At 35.4% G+C, this 16,440-nt stretch overlaps 1 pseudogene; it reads right to left on the bottom strand.

Annotated features, from left to right (window-relative positions):
* Positions 1-222: 222 nt before the first annotated feature.
* Positions 223-357, bottom strand: LOC139850972 (U4 spliceosomal RNA; annotated as a pseudogene).
* Positions 358-16,440: the final 16,083 nt, after the last annotated feature.

The following is a 16,440-nucleotide window of genomic DNA, read 5'->3' as shown; positions in this document are numbered from 1 at the left end:
CATCTAGAATAATTAAATTATAAGGCGGCAAGAATTCCATATGTAAAAAGGTCCGAGACGATGAAATTTTAGGCCAAGTACATATGAATAAATATCATCGCCCTGCTTGCCCTAGTATAAGTTTCATAATATCATATTTGACGTATAAAATATCATTGACGCCATCATTATACTTCAAACATTTAGTTTTCAAAATTAATATTCTTACTATATCAATCCATGTTACGATTGAAGTTTTTCTAAATAAAAAGAATATTTAAAGCCTCTTTTTCCTTCCTCTGTTCTAGTTTTCAACCAGCAATTGACGCGTCTCGGTCATTACCTCATTAACTGCGTCATTGCCCCAAGCTCAAAGATGTTGAAATATTAAACAAAACTTCCTCTGTTCTTATAAATAAATAAAATAAAATGAATAGCACAAACTGATGATATACATAGAATGTTAATCCTACTAATGAAAAAGAGACTTATCACTAAACTTTTACAAATAATTGTAGCAAAAACTCAGATAATTTCAATTTCAATATCAGTTGTTAACCCTAAAATTAGCTTTCTCTAAGGGCGTTTTAGATAGCTCATATAATTCGAAAAGCTCACTTTTATTTTCCAAAACACTTTTTACCTCAATAGCTTATTTGATGTTGGAACTTGAACGCCCAACTTTTAGAAGCCAGGGAGATGAAAATTTTGAAATTGAGGTTTTTACACCTAAAAACTTAAGAACTCGGACATAAGTAACAATTGGATCGATGATATCCAGATACATATCCATATTTGTTATTCGTATTTGAGTATTTTCACACACACACACACACACACACACACACACACACACACACATATATTTACAGTTGCATAGAGATACATATATATGTTGAGTTTAGGGGTTTTTGCAGATACACGTACCTAGGGTTTGTGTTCAGGAAGATGGAATGATCAGAAGGGGGAACTGGGAAGGATTGTTAAGTTAAAGTGCTCTACAAATCCTCGCTCTGCAGAACCGGAGCCATTTGATAAGGAATGGTGGCCCATGTTACCCGTAAATTGGGCTGTACACTCACTTTCCTTTAGGGCTTTGCAGATGTGATACTATGGATCTAATATTGTGCCACCATACATTTTCAAGGGTGCACCTTACATTATATCTACCCCAACACGTTACTCTATTAATTGGGATTATAGCCAAAATGCCCATTCCCAAACAAAGTCTTGCGCTGGAGCCCAAAAAAAAAAAATATATTTGCCAGGTTGCCCTCGCAAGGCGCAAGCTTGCGTCCTTGCGCCTTGCGAGCTTGCGACCTTATCTGATCAGAAATACGATTTTGTGGATAAGATTTCGTCAGATATCCTAGATTTTTACGGATAACATTTTGTCCCTATATTTAGATTGACCATGAGACTTTGAAATCACAGTCTCATAACAATTTCAAAAGTTTTCAATGCAGAGCTTATACCCACGTTAAGGTACCATTTTAACTATTTTTTCACTATTTTTTGTCATTATGAATTGTGTTAATGATGATAAATTTGTTGTTAATATATGTTGTGGGGGTTATTTTGAGTACATTAACAACATACCCATATATATGTCACGAGATTGTTTTAGAATTCGGTTAAGACTCTCAATTGCGCCCGTAAAACCAATGAATCGGAGAATATTATTAAAAAATGTTCTTAAAAAGATTGAATTCCCACCCAATGCAGCTGTTTCAATGAGATATATTTTTAATAATCATGTTTTTGATATTACTGATAATGATGAAGACTTTCAAGAGTTTTTACAATATGCAATTGTAAATGCTCCTATTGATATTTATATTGTCGATAGAGTAATAATGCATCAGCCACAACGAAATCCAGAAACAAAATACTCGACAAACTAGCCACTACTACAACAAAACCAAGAAACCACCAAAACACCAAAAAAACCAAAACCACCAAAACACCAACCACAATAATTGTTACTACAACATGATACCGAAGAAAACCTCGCAAGTAACAATTTCGAAGTGAAAGAACCTGAATTGCCACTTCCAAACACATAAGAGTTTGATTTGCATAACTATGGTCTTGAAAACGTATGTAAAATTAAAGAATTAAACCACCCGTTTGAGGTACCTCTGGTCGAAGATAGTGATTCAGATGGAGGAAAAGACGGAGACGCAGAATTCCAATATGAAGAAGAAAAGCAAGATCCGTTCTGAAATATGCCAACTCTTTTGAGTCAGCATGAGGAAGAGCGCGAACATACGACTGAAATACCAACCACGTATAGGGTGTCAGATTTAATAAAAGTTCGTCAAACTTTCCTAAACAAAGAAGAGTTTATAAACACCCTTTTTACAAAATGTCTTGAAGAAAACTTCCAAATAAAGCCTGTAAAGTCAGACAAATCTCGGTACACCGCTAAATGTGTGTTGCCAAACTGTGAGTGGAAATGTAGTGCTTACAGAATACGATTCACTGAAAACTTTATGGTAAAGAAACTGCATGACGTACACACATGCTCACGCACACTAATTATGGGAAACAATAAACATGCAACCAAAAAGGTGTTGGGTAGTATGCTTGTGGATTCATTCAAATCTGCAAACCGGGAATATAAAGCAAACGATATACGTGCGGATATAGGCAACCGATTCGGTGTCAGCATATCTTACAATCAAGCATGGAGGGCCAAATGTCATACATTACAGATGCTTCGTGGGAGTAGTGAAGAGTCGTACCAAATGCTTCCTATTTACCTATATAACATTAAGATTCACAACCCCGGAAGCGTAACGAATTTGATCACAGACAAAGAAAATAGATTTCTGATGTGTTATTATTCCCTTGGCGTAGTTGTAAGTATCACTATTACCATTTGTTTGCGTCCTTGCGTTCCTTACGTATCTATTAAAAAATATTTGTTTTAACATTGTTCATTCCTGCAGGTTCGATCATTTGTTCAACATTGTCGCCCGATAATCATTGTCGATGGAGCGCATTTGAAGGCAGGATATTTGGGTACAAATTTAGTTGCTGTTGCGATGGATGGCAATAATGGAATTTTGCCATTGGCTTATGGAATTGCTGGCGGCGAGACAAACGAGTCTTTGGATTAGTTTTTGGGCAACCTACGAGACCATTTAATGACTTGTGGAATGGGTGATCGTATGTCAGAGCTTACTTTTATTTATGATCGAGGTTTGCCAATAGCACATGGTGTTTCAACCGTGTTCCCCGAAGCGTTTCACTGTTTCTGCGCTCGTCATTTGTTTGCAAGCATTAAAAGTAAATCCAACAAATTCAAATATTTTGAATGGCATTATTGGAAAATGGTCAAAGCTTATCGTGCGTCGGATTTTGAGGATCATCTTAATGTATTTCGAAGAAGATTGAAAGCGTCTTACAATATTTTAAGTGATGTTGGGTTCCACAAATGGTCTAGAAGTAGAGCTGAACATGTTAGGTATTCATACCTTACTAGCAACAGTGTAGAGTCTGTTAATGCACTGTCCGTACATGCTCGAAAACTACCTGTTTGCATGTTATTGAAATTTTTTCGCGCTTCGGTACAAGATTGGTATTTCAAACATCGCAACCAATCGGTTAGTCTTACTTCAACTGTTACTCCATATGCTGAACATAAACTAGCCAAGAGGACGAAAAAGTCAAGAAGATGGCAAGCAATTCTATCGACAAACAATCTAGTAGAAGTGCGCGATGGACGAAAAATGGCCTCGTTAATCTAGCAGATAAAGTTTGTTCATGTGGGCAGTGGCAGGGATCAGGCATACCATACGGACATGTTATTGCAGCAGCACGACTCTTTGGAGTAGCTGATGTTACTCAATTTGTATCTCATTGGTTCACGACAGAAACTTATATAAGTATGTATATGGAACACATCCTTCCTTTGCCCCATCGGTCTGAATGGTCGGATCCGGGGCCCAACGGCCTACCAATTGTAAATCCTCCCATTAAGCCGAAAAGAGCTCCCGGACGCCCAAAATCAACAAAACGTCATCCGTCAACGGGTGAAGACACTGAAAAAACAGTAAGAACATGTACTCATTGCAAAGAACCAGGTCATAGTAGGGATACGTGCAGATCTTCAGTTGATCGAACTGGTGAACCTACCACGAAAAGGGTAGTAAAAACATCGGCCTCAACTTCAAAGTCGAAGAAGGGTAAGGAGAAACTCACTAACAAAGAAGCGTTTCATGGTTATCAGTCTCAGTTTTATGCAACGTGCAATCTAGCGAGCGATAATTAGTAAACCAATCTCCAAGTTTCTGTTTATTTTCGTATTGTATGTTTTTTATGGCATATCGATCGTTGTAATAAATTCTCGAAGTTTATCTATTTTATGTGTGATAATCTATATTTTGGTTTTGGTAGAAAATACTCAAAGATGCAATACACACTTTGCGTACGCAAAACAATACTTAGACGCATACGCAAGGTCGCAGGATAGACCTTGCGACCACATTAAACCATACGCAAAGTCAAAAATTAAATCTTGATCCCATGTCAGACTACTAATTTTACAGATACGCATGGTCGTAAGATAGACCTTGCGACCACATTAAACCATACAATTGCTAGTCGTATTTGCAAGATAGACCTTTCTCTTATTCCACGTCGTATTTGCATCGGAGAAGAGTTGACAATCTCATTGTCAGAGAAATATTTATCATAATACGTATCGTCCTAAGCAAATAACAAATATAAAACAAAAAATATATAAATTCAGATGAGAACAAATATTCAAATGAAAAAAAATAATTAATAAATTCAAAATATACCGGATACTCTTGCTCTGAAAAAGGGTTTTCTTCGTATTCCGACAATTTCCTTTTACATTCGGTTAATTCATTTTCAACTTTGTCCATCCGCTCTTTAAATTCTTTTTCACTTTTTCCACCCGCTCGGCCAACAACGCTACCACACGATGTAATTCTTGTACCTCGGTATTTTGATGTGTTGATGTCCATGTCTGCTATACAATTTCTGGAATTATTTCGGTTTCATCGTGCTGGATCTCCTGTTCAACTAATGTTCCAAGAAATAACGCTTCACTATCAATCCACCATTGACACTCCTTCTCTGTATCAGTGGGGAAGAGACCACGTAGAGGTTTCTTGTTCTTGGGACAATCATCCTGCATAATAATTAAACACGACTTTATACGCAAGATTACAAAAAATACTTGGAACTTTTCTGGTCAACAAGACGCAAGGACGCAAATATAGGTTTGCGTCTCCAATGTAGCACGTACGCAAAGCCGCAAGTACAACCTTGCGTCCAAGCTTAAGAGAGACGCAAGGACGCAGGAATGGTCTTGCGTCCTTGCCATATCCTCTCTGTTTCAACAGTCAATGGTAATTTCAAAAATTAAATGCAACTAACCTGAATATCTAAGAGTTTAATGTAATCAGAGATTCCAAAAGTCTCCGCTGTTGTACGCTTCCAAAAAAGAGCCCTCGGTACTCCATTCTTGTCCTTTTTTGTGGCAAAGGATTTAATGGTACGACGGTAAGCCTCGAGGATCCAAATCTACAAATCATTTGTTTTAACAATATCAATATATATATATATATATATATATATATATATATATATATATATATATATATATATATATATATATATATTATCTTTAAATAATAAAAGTATTTGAAATCAAACATGTCGTTACCTTAAATGCCCACATAAATCCCGCCAAAGTGTACGCCTTTGAAATGTCCCGTTCATATCGATTTATAAACGTTCCATATTAATTGATTTCGTTGCGAGGTTTTGACCTCTATATGAGAAGTTTTTCAAAGACTGCATTCGATTTTAAAACAAACCATAACCTTTATTTTATCGATAAAGGTTTAAAAATATTACGACGATTATCAAATAATGATAATCTAAAATATAGCGTTTTCACACGATTATTACATAATGGTTTACAAAAATATTACACATCAATTTAAGTCTTCGAATGCAGTTTTTAAACAATATTATACAAGCATGCTGACTCCAACTCTTGACCATAAATTAGCATGCAACATCGGAAGCTCTTAATAATCACCTGAGAATAAACATGCTTTAAACGTCAACAAAAATGTTGGTGAGTTATAGGTTTAACCTACATATTTATCAAATCGTAATAATAGACCACAAGATTTCATATTTCCATTTCTCATAAACAACATGCAATCTGCATAATAAAATCATTCATATGATGAACACCTGGTAACCGACCTTAACAGGATGCATATAGAATATCCCCATCATTCCAGGACTCTCATCGGACATGATAAATCGAAGTACTAAAGCATCCGTAACTCGGATGAGGCTTGTTGGGCCAAATAGATCTATCTTTAGGATTCGCGTCAATTGGTGGCAATTATAATAAACACCAATTCTTAGGCTACCAAGCTAAAAAGGGGCATATTCGGTTCGATAATTCAACATAGAATATAATTTTGATCACTTGTGTCTATTTTGTAAAACATTTATAAAACTGCATGTATTCTCATCCCAAAAATAATAGATTTTAAAAGTGGGACTATAACTCACTTTCACAGATTTTTACTTCGTCGGGAAGTAAGACTTGGCCACTGGTCGATTCACGAACTTATAATAAATATGTACATATATATCAAAGTATGTTCAAAATATATTTACAACATTTTTAATACGTTTTACTATTTTAAGTTTATTAAGTCAGCTGTCCTCGTTAGTAACCTACAACTAGTTGTCCACAGTTAGATGTACAGAAATAAATCGATATATATTATCTTGAATCAATCCACGACCCGGTGTATACATGTCTCAGGCTAGATCACAACTCAAAGTATATATATTTTTGGAATCAACCTCAACCCTGTATAACTAACTCCAACATTACTGCATATAGAGTGTCTATGGTTATTCTAAATAATATATATACATGGGTCGATATGATATGTCAAAACATTTGCATACGTGTCTATGGTATCCCAAGATTACATAATATATTAGAATACATGTATAATACAATATGAGCTAGCTAGAATATGATTAATATAGATTTGTTACCAATTTTCACGTAGTTACAACAAGCAAAAATATCCAATCTTGTTTTACCCATAACTTCTTCGTTTTAAATCCGTTTTGAGTGATTCAAGTTTCTATGGTTTCATATTGACCTTAAGTTTATGAATCTAAACAGAAAAAGTATAAGTTTATAGTCGAAAATATAGGTCACAAGTCATTTTTGTAAAGGTAGTCATTTCAGTCGAAAGAACGACGTCTAGATGACCATTTTGGAAAATATAATTCCACTTTGAGTTTAACCATGATTTTTGGATATAGTTTCATGTTCATAAGAAAAATCATTTTCCCAGAAGAACAACTTTTAAATCAAAGTTTATCATAGTTTTTAATTAAGTAACCCAAAACATCCCGCGGTGTTACTACGACGGCGTATATCCGGTTTTACGGTGTTTTTCGTGTTTTCGGGTTTTAAATCATTAAGTTAGCATATCATATAGATATAGAACATGTGTTTAGTTGATTTTAAAAGTCAAGTTAGAAGGATTAACTTTTGTTTGTGAACAAGTTTAGAATTAACTAAACTATGTTCTAGTGATTACAAGTTTAAACCTTCAAATAAGGTAGTTTTATATATATGAATCGAATGATGTTATGAACATCATTACTACCTCAAGTTTAGTAGGTAAACCTACTGGAAATGATGAAAAAATAACTTGAGCTTCAAAGGATCTTTGATGGCTTGGAAGTTCTTGAAATGGAATCATGACACAAAAACAAGTTCAAGTAAGATTATTACTCGAATTAAGATAGTTATAGTTATAGAAATTGAATCAAAGCTTGAATATGAATATTACCTTGATTTAGAAAGATAACCTACTGTAAATAACAAAGGTTTCTTGATCTTAGATGATTGCTTGGAATGGATTAGGAAACTTGGAAGTAAACTTGTAAACTTGGAAGTGTTCTTGATGTGTTCTTGAGTAATTGTTTTTATGATGATTATAGGTAATAAACAAAGCTTGTATTTGATGATTTTTGCTGGAAAAATAGTAACTTAGACGTTCATGGAAGAGTGTGTGTGTTTTGAGAGAGAATTGGGAAGAAAATTGAAAGTGGAATGGAGTAGGTGGTGAGTGGTGAAGGTGAGTGGGGTTAAAAGGAGTTCTTGTTTTTGTTTCCTTGCTCATAAGTCATACTAGGTGTTAAATGTTGGTTCCCACATGGTTAGGTGACTCACATGGGCTGCTAAGATCTGATCATTGGAGTGTATATTGAAATGTCCCGTTCTTATTGATTAAAAACGTTCCATATTAATTGATTTCGTTGCGAGGTTTTGACCTCTATATGAGACGTTTTTCAAAGACTGCATTCATTTTTAAAACAAACCATAACCTTTATTTCATAAATAAAGGTTTAAAAAGCTTTACGTAGATTATCAAATAATGATAATCTAAAATATCATGTTTACACACGACCATTACATAATGGTTTACAATACAAATATGTTACATCGAAATCAGTTTCTTGAATGCAGTTTTTACACAATATCATACAAACATGGACTCCAAATCTTGTCCTTATTTTAGTATGCAACAGCGGAAGCTCTTAGTATTCACCTGAGAATAAACATGCTTTAAACGTCAACAAAAATGTTGGTGAGTTATAGGTTTAACCTATATATATCAAATCGTAACAATAGACCACAAGATTTCATATTTCAATACACATCCCATACATAGAGATAAAAATCATTCATATGGTGAACACCCGGTAACCAACATTAACAAGATGCATATATATAAGAATATCCCCATCATTCCGGGACACCCTTCGGATATGATATAAATTTCGAAGTACTAAAGCATCCGGTACTTTGGATGGGGTTTGTTAGGCCCAATAGATCTATCTTTAGGATTCGCGTCAATTAGGGTGTCTGTTCCCTAATTCTTAGATTACCAGACTTAATAAAAAGGGGCATATTCGATTTCGATAATTCAACCATAGAATGTAGTTTCACGTACTTGTGTCTATTTTGTAAATCATTTATAAAACCTGCATGTATTCTCATCCCAAAAATATTAGATTTTAAAAGTGGGACTATAACTCACTTTCACAGATTTTTACTTCGTCGAGAAGTAAGACTTGGCCACTGGTTGATTCACGAACCTATAACAATATATACATATATATCAAAGTATGTTTAAAATATATTTACAACACTTTTAATATATTTTGATGTTTTAAGTTTATTAAGTCAGCTGTCCTCGTTAGTAACCTACAACTAGTTGTCCACAGTTAGATGTACAGAAATAAATCGATAAATATTATCTTGAATCAATCCACGACCCAGTGTATACGTATCTCAGTATTGATCACAACTCAAACTATATATATTTTGGAATCAACCTCAACCCTGTATAGCTAACTCCAACATTCACATATAGAGTGTCTATGGTTGTTCCGAAATATATATAGATGTGTCGACATGATAGGTCGAAACATTGTATACGTGTCTATGGTATCTCAAGATTACATAATATACAATACAAGTTGATTAAGTTATGGTTGGAATAAATTTGTTACCAATTTTCACGTAGCTAAAATGAGAAAAATTATCCAATCTTGTTTTACCCATAACTTCTTCATTTTAAATCCGTTTTGAGTGAATCAAATTGCTATGGTTTCATATTGAACTCTATTTTATGAATATAAACAGAAAAGTATAGGTTTATAGTCGGAAAAATAAGTTACAAGTCATTTTTGTAAAGGTAGTCATTTCAATCAAAAGAACGACGTCTAGATGACCATTTTAGAAAACATACTTCCACTTTGAGTTTAACCATAATTTTTGGATATAGTTTTATGTTCATAATAAAAATCATTTTCTCAGAATAACAACTTTTAAATCAAAGTTTATCATAGTTTTTAGTTAACTAACCCAAAACAGCCCGCGGTGTTACTACGACGGCGTAAATCCGGTTTTACGGTGTTTTTCGTGTTTCCAGGTTTTAAATCATTAAGTTAGCATATCATATAGATATATAACATGTGTGTAGTTAATTTTAAAAGTCAAGTTAGAAGGATTAACTTTTTTTTGCGAACAAGTTTAGAATTAACTAAACTATGTTCTAGTGATTACGAGTTTAAACCTTTGAATAAGATAGTTTTATATATATGAATCGAATGATGTTATGAACATCATTACTACCTCAAGTTTAGTAGGTAAACCTACTGGAAGTGACAAGAAATGATCTAGCTTCAAAGGATCTTGGATGGCTTGAAAGTTCTTGAAGTAGGATCATGACACAAAAACAAGTTCAAGTAAGATTTTTACTCGAACTAAGATAGTTTATAGTTATAGAAATTGAATCAAAGTTTGAATATGAATATTACCTTGAATAAGAAAGATAACCTACTGTATATAACAAAGGTTTCTTGATCTTAGATGATTACTTGGAATGGATTAGAAAGCTTGGAAGTAAATTAGTAAACTTGAAGGGATTTTTGAAGTGTTCTTGAAGTGTTCTTCCTATGATGATTATAGCTTGATTCTTGAAGTGATTTTTGATGAAGATGATGATTAACTACTGGAAAAATACGTTCATAATAGTGTGTGTGTGTTGAGAGAGAATTAGAAAGAGAATTGGAAGTGAAATGGAGTGAATGATGAGTGGTAATTGGTGAGTGGTGAGTGGGGTTAAAAGGAGTTCTAGTTAGTTGACTAGCTCATGGTAGAAGTTAAAATTGATTAGTCATACATGACATAATCAAGAGTGGAATCCCATGCTAGTTCCTATTGGTATATACTCATAGTAAGTACGTTTTGAAGCTGTGTATAATACGGGTAAGAATACGACTAGAATTCTTGATGAAAGAAAAGAATGGAAAAGTAACTGTAACCATTTTCGTTAAGTATGAGTGTTTTGATATATGTCTTGAAGTCTTCCAAAAGTATTTTAATACATCTAAATACACTACATGTATATACATTTTAACTGAGTCGTTAAGTCATCGTTAGTCGTTACATGTAAGTGTTGTTTTGAAACCTTTAAGTTAACGATCTCAATTAATGTTGTTAACCCATTGTTTATTATATCTAATGAGATGTTAAATTATTATATTATCATGATATTATGATATATTAATATATCTTAATATGATATATATACATTTAAATGTCGTTACAACGATAATCGTTACATATATGTCTCGTTTCGAAATCCTTAAGTTAGTAGTCTTGTTTATATGTATATAACTCATTGTTAATATACTTATGGAGATACTTACTTATCATAATCTCATGTTAATCATATGTATATCCATATATATATCGTCATGTTATTTTTACAAGTTTTAACGTTCGTGAATCGCCGGTCAACTTGGGTGGTCAATTGTCTATATGAAACATATTTCAATTAATCAAGTCTTAACAAGTTTTATTGCTTAACATGTTAGAAACATTTAATCATGTAAATATCAATCTCAATTAATATATATAAACATGGAAAAGTTCGGGTCACTACAGTACCTACCCGTTAAATAAATTTCGTCCCGAAATTTTAAGTTGTTGAAGGTGTTGACGAATCTTCTGGAAATAGATGCGGGTATTTCTTCTTCATCTGATCTTCACGCTCCCAGGTGAACTCGGGTCCTCTACGAGCATTCCATCGAACCTTAACAATTGGTATCTTGTTTTGCTTAAGTCTTTTAACCTCACGATCCATTATTTCGACGGGTTCTTCGATGAATTGGAGTTTTTCGTTGAGATCTTCTTTAGCAAAACATTTTTTCAAATTCGAGACGTGGAAAGTGTTATGTACAGCTGCGAGTTGTTGAGGTAACTCAATTCGGTAAGCTACTGGTCCGACACGATCAATAATCTTGAATGGTCCAATATACCTTGGATTTAATTTCCCTCGTTTACCAAATCGAACAACGCCTTTCCAAGGTGCAACTTTAAGCATGACCATCTCTCCAATTTCAAATTCTATATCTTTTCTTTTAATGTCAGCGTAGCTCTTTTGTCGACTTTGGGCGGTTTTCAACCGTTGTTGAATTTGGATGATCTTCTCGGTAGTTTCTTGTATAATCTCCGGACCCGTAATCTGTCTATCCCCCACTTCAATCCAACAAATCGGAGACCTGCACTTTCTACCATAAAGTGCTTCAAACGGCGCCATCTCAATGCTTGAATGGTAGCTGTTGTTGTAGGAAAATTCTACTAATGGTAGATGTCGATCCCAACTGTTTCCGAAATCAATAACACATGCTCGTAGCATGTCTTCAAGCGTTTGTATCGTCCTTTCGCTCTGCCCATCAGTTTGTGGATGATAGGCAGTACTCATGTCTAGACGAGTTCCTAATGCTTGCTGTAATGTCTGCCAGAATCTTGAAATAAATCTGCCATCCCTATCAGAGATAATAGAGATTGGTATTCCATGTCTGGAGACGACTTCCTTCAAATACAGTCGTGCTAACTTCTCCATCTTGTCATCTTTTCTTATTGGCAGAAAATGTGCTGATTTGGTGAGACGATCAACTATTACCCAAATAGTATCAAAACCACTTGCAGTCCTTGGCAATTTAGTGATGAAATCCATGGTAATGTTTTTCCATTTCCATTCCGGGATTTCGGGTTGTTGAAGTAGACCTGATGGTTTCTGATGCTCAGCTTTGACCTTAGAACACGTCAAACATTCTCCTACGTATTTAGCAACATCGGATTTCATACCCAGCCACCAAAAATATTTCCTGAGATCCTTGTACATCTTCCCCGTTCCAGGATGTATTGAGTATCTGGTTTTATGAGCTTCTCTAAGTACCATTTCTCTCATATCTCCAAATTTTGGTACCCAAATCCTTTCAGCCCTATACCGGGTTCCGTCTTCTCGAATATTAAGATGTTTCTCCGACCCTTTGGGTATTTCATCCTTTAAATTTCCCTCTTTTAAAACTCCTTGTTGCGCCTCCTTTATTTGAGTAGTAAGGTTATTATGAATCATTATATTCATAGATTTTACTCGAATGGGTTCTCTGTCCTTCCTGATCAAGGCATCGGCTACCACATTTGCCTTCCCCGGGTGGTAACGAATCTCAAAGTCGTAATCATTCAATAATTCAATCCACCTACGCTGCCTCATATTCAGTTGTTTCTGATTAAATATGTGTTGTAGACTTTTGTGGTCGGTATATATAATACTTTTGACCCCATATAAGTAGTGCCTCCAAGTCTTTAATGCAAAAACAACCGCGCCTAATTCCAAATCATGCGTCGTATAATTTTGTTCGTGAATCTTCAATTGTCTAGACGCATAAGCAATCACCTTCGTTCGTTGCATTAATACACAACCGAGACCTTGCTTTGATGCGTTACAATAAATCACAAAATCATCATTCCCTTCAGGCAATGACAATATAGGTGCCGTAGTTAGCTTTTTCTTCAATAACTGAAACGCTTTCTCTTGTTCATCATTCCATTCAAATTTCTTCCCTTTATGCGTTAATGCAGTCAAGGGTTTTGCTATTCTGGAAAAGTCTTGGATGAACCTTCTGTAGTAACCAGCTAGTCCTAAAAACTGGCGTATGTGTTTAGGAGTTTTCGGGGTTTCCCACTTTTCAACAGTTTCTATCTTTGCCGGATCCACCTGAATACCATCTTTGTTCACTATGTGACCGAGGAATTGAACTTCTTCCAACCAAAATGCACACTTTGAAAACTTAGCGTACAATTCTTCCTTCCTCAATACTTCTAACACCTTTCTCAAATGTTCACCGTGTTCTTGGTCATTCTTTGAGTAAATAAGTATGTCATCAATGAAAACAATGACAAACTTGTCAAGGTATGGTCCACACACTCGGTTCATAAGGTCCATGAACACAGCTGGTGCATTAGTTAAACCAAACGGCATGATCATAAACTCGTAATGACCGTAACGTGTTCTGAAAGCAGTCTTTGGAATATCATCTTCTTTCACCCGCATTTGATGATACCCGGAACGTAAGTCAATCTTTGAATAAACAGATGAGCCTTGTAGTTGATCAAATAAGTCGTCGATTCTCGGTAGTGGGTAGCGGTTCTTGATGGTAAGTTTGTTCAACTCTCGGTAGTCGATACACAACCTGAATGTACCATCTTTCTTCTTGACAAACAAAACAGGAGCTCCCCACGGTGATGTGCTTGGTCGAATGAAACCATGCTCTAAAAGTTCTTGTAATTGGCTTTGTAGTTCTTTCATCTCGCTGGGTGCGAGTCTGTAAGGAGCACGAGCTATTGGTGCAGCTCCTGGTACAAGATCTATTTGAAATTCAACGGATCGATGTGGGGGTAATCCCAGTAATTCTTTCGGAAATACATCGAGAAATTCTTTTGCAATGGGAACATCATTGATGCTCTTTTCTTCAGTTTGTACTTTCTCGACATGTGCTAGAACAGCATAGCAACCTTTTCTTATTAGTTTTTGTGCCTTCAAATTACTAATAATATGTAGCTTCGTGTTGCCCTTTTCTCCGTACACCATTAAGGGTTTTCCTTTTTCTCGTATAATGCGAATTGCATTTTTGTAACAAACGATCTCTGCTTTCACTTCTTTCAACCAGTCCATACCGATTATCACATCAAAACTCCCTAACTCTACTGGTATCAAATCAATCTTAAATGTTTCGCTAACCAGTTTAATTTCTCGATTCCGACATATATTATCTGCTGAAATTAATTTACCATTTGCTAATTCGAGTAAAAATTTACTATCCAAAGGCGTCAATGGACAACTTAATTTAGCACAAAAATCTCTACTCATATAGCTTCTATCCGCACTCGAATCAAATAAAACGTAAGCAGATTTATTGTCAATAAGAAACGTACCCGTAACAAGCTCCGGGTCTTCCTGTGCCTCTGCCGCATTAATATTGAAAACTCTTCCGCGGCCTTGTCCATTCGTGTTCTCCTGGTTCGGACAATTTCTAATAATGTGGCCCGGTTTTCCACATTTATAACAAACTACATTGGCATAACTTGCTCCGACACTACTTGCTCCGCCATTACTCGTTCCGACACCATTTGTTCCTTTCGTTCTATTAACCCCTGGTCCGTAGACCTCACACTTCACCGCGCTATGACCATTTCTTTTACACTTGTTGCAAAATTTGGTGCAGAACCCCGAGTGATACTTTTCACACCTTTGGCATAGCTGCTTCTGATTGTTGTTGTTGTTGCGGTTATTATTGTTGTTGGGATGATTGTTGTAGTTGCTGTTGTTGTTGTTGTTGTTGTTGTTGGGCCGTTTGTTGCAGTTGCGATTGATGTTGCGATTGTTGGGATAATTGTTGCGATTATTGTTGTAATTGCTGTTGTTGTTGTATTGGTGATTCTTATCACCATTTTCCTCCCACTTTCTTTTGACTTGCTTCACATTGGCCTCTTCAGCAGTCTGTTCTTTAATTCTTTCTTCAATCTGGTTCACTAGTTTGTGAGCCATTCTACATGCCTGTTGTATGGAGGCGGGCTCGTGTGAACTTATATCTTCTTGGATTCTTTCCGATAATCCTTTCACAAACGCGTCGATCTTCTCTTCCTCATCTTCGAATGCTCCCGGACACAATAGGCACAATTCTGTGAATCGTCTTTCGTACGTGGTAATATCAAATCCTTGGGTTCGTAACCTTCTAAGTTCTGTCTTGAGCTTATTGACCTCGGTTCTGGGACGGTACTTCTCGTTCATCAAGTGCTTGAATGCTGACCACGGTAGTGCGTACGCATCATCTTGTCCCACTTGCTCTAGATAGGTATTCCACCATGTTAACGCAGAACCTGTGAAGGTATGCGTAGCGTACTTCACTTTGTCCTCTTCAGTACACTTACTTATGGCAAACACCGATTCGACCTTCTCGGTCCACCGTTTCAATCCGATCGGTCCTTCGGTTCCATCAAATTCCAAAGGTTTGCAGGTAGTGAATTCTTTGTAGGTGCATCCTACACGATTTCCTGTACTGCCAGATCCAAGGTTATTGTTGGTATGTAGCGCAGCCTGTACTGCGGCTATGTTTGAAGCTAGAAAAGTACGGAATTCCTCTTCATTCATATTCACGGTGTGTCGAGTAGTCGGTGCCATTTCCTTCAAAATAGTCAAATGGAACAAGTTAATCATACAGAATATTAAGAGTAGTTAATAGTATTTCGTAGCATAATATGAACTCATTTATAAAAGCTTTTTCTTCATATTAGCGTTTTATAAGTTTAAATTCGGGTAGTACCTACCCGTTAAGTTAATACTTAGTAGCTAATATACAATTCAACTACTACAATTCTATATGAAAAACTGATTGTAATAATATTTCGCGTTCAAACTTTTATACAATATTTTACAAACTTACAATACCGCTTATTTTACATAAAGCATGAAATATAGTACACAATAACTTTGATACAAG

Source organism: Rutidosis leptorrhynchoides, chromosome 5 (assembly GCF_046630445.1).
Source record: "Rutidosis leptorrhynchoides isolate AG116_Rl617_1_P2 chromosome 5, CSIRO_AGI_Rlap_v1, whole genome shotgun sequence".
Lineage (NCBI taxonomy): Eukaryota > Viridiplantae > Streptophyta > Magnoliopsida > Asterales > Asteraceae > Rutidosis > Rutidosis leptorrhynchoides.
This window is presented reverse-complemented; position numbering and strand designations above follow the sequence as displayed.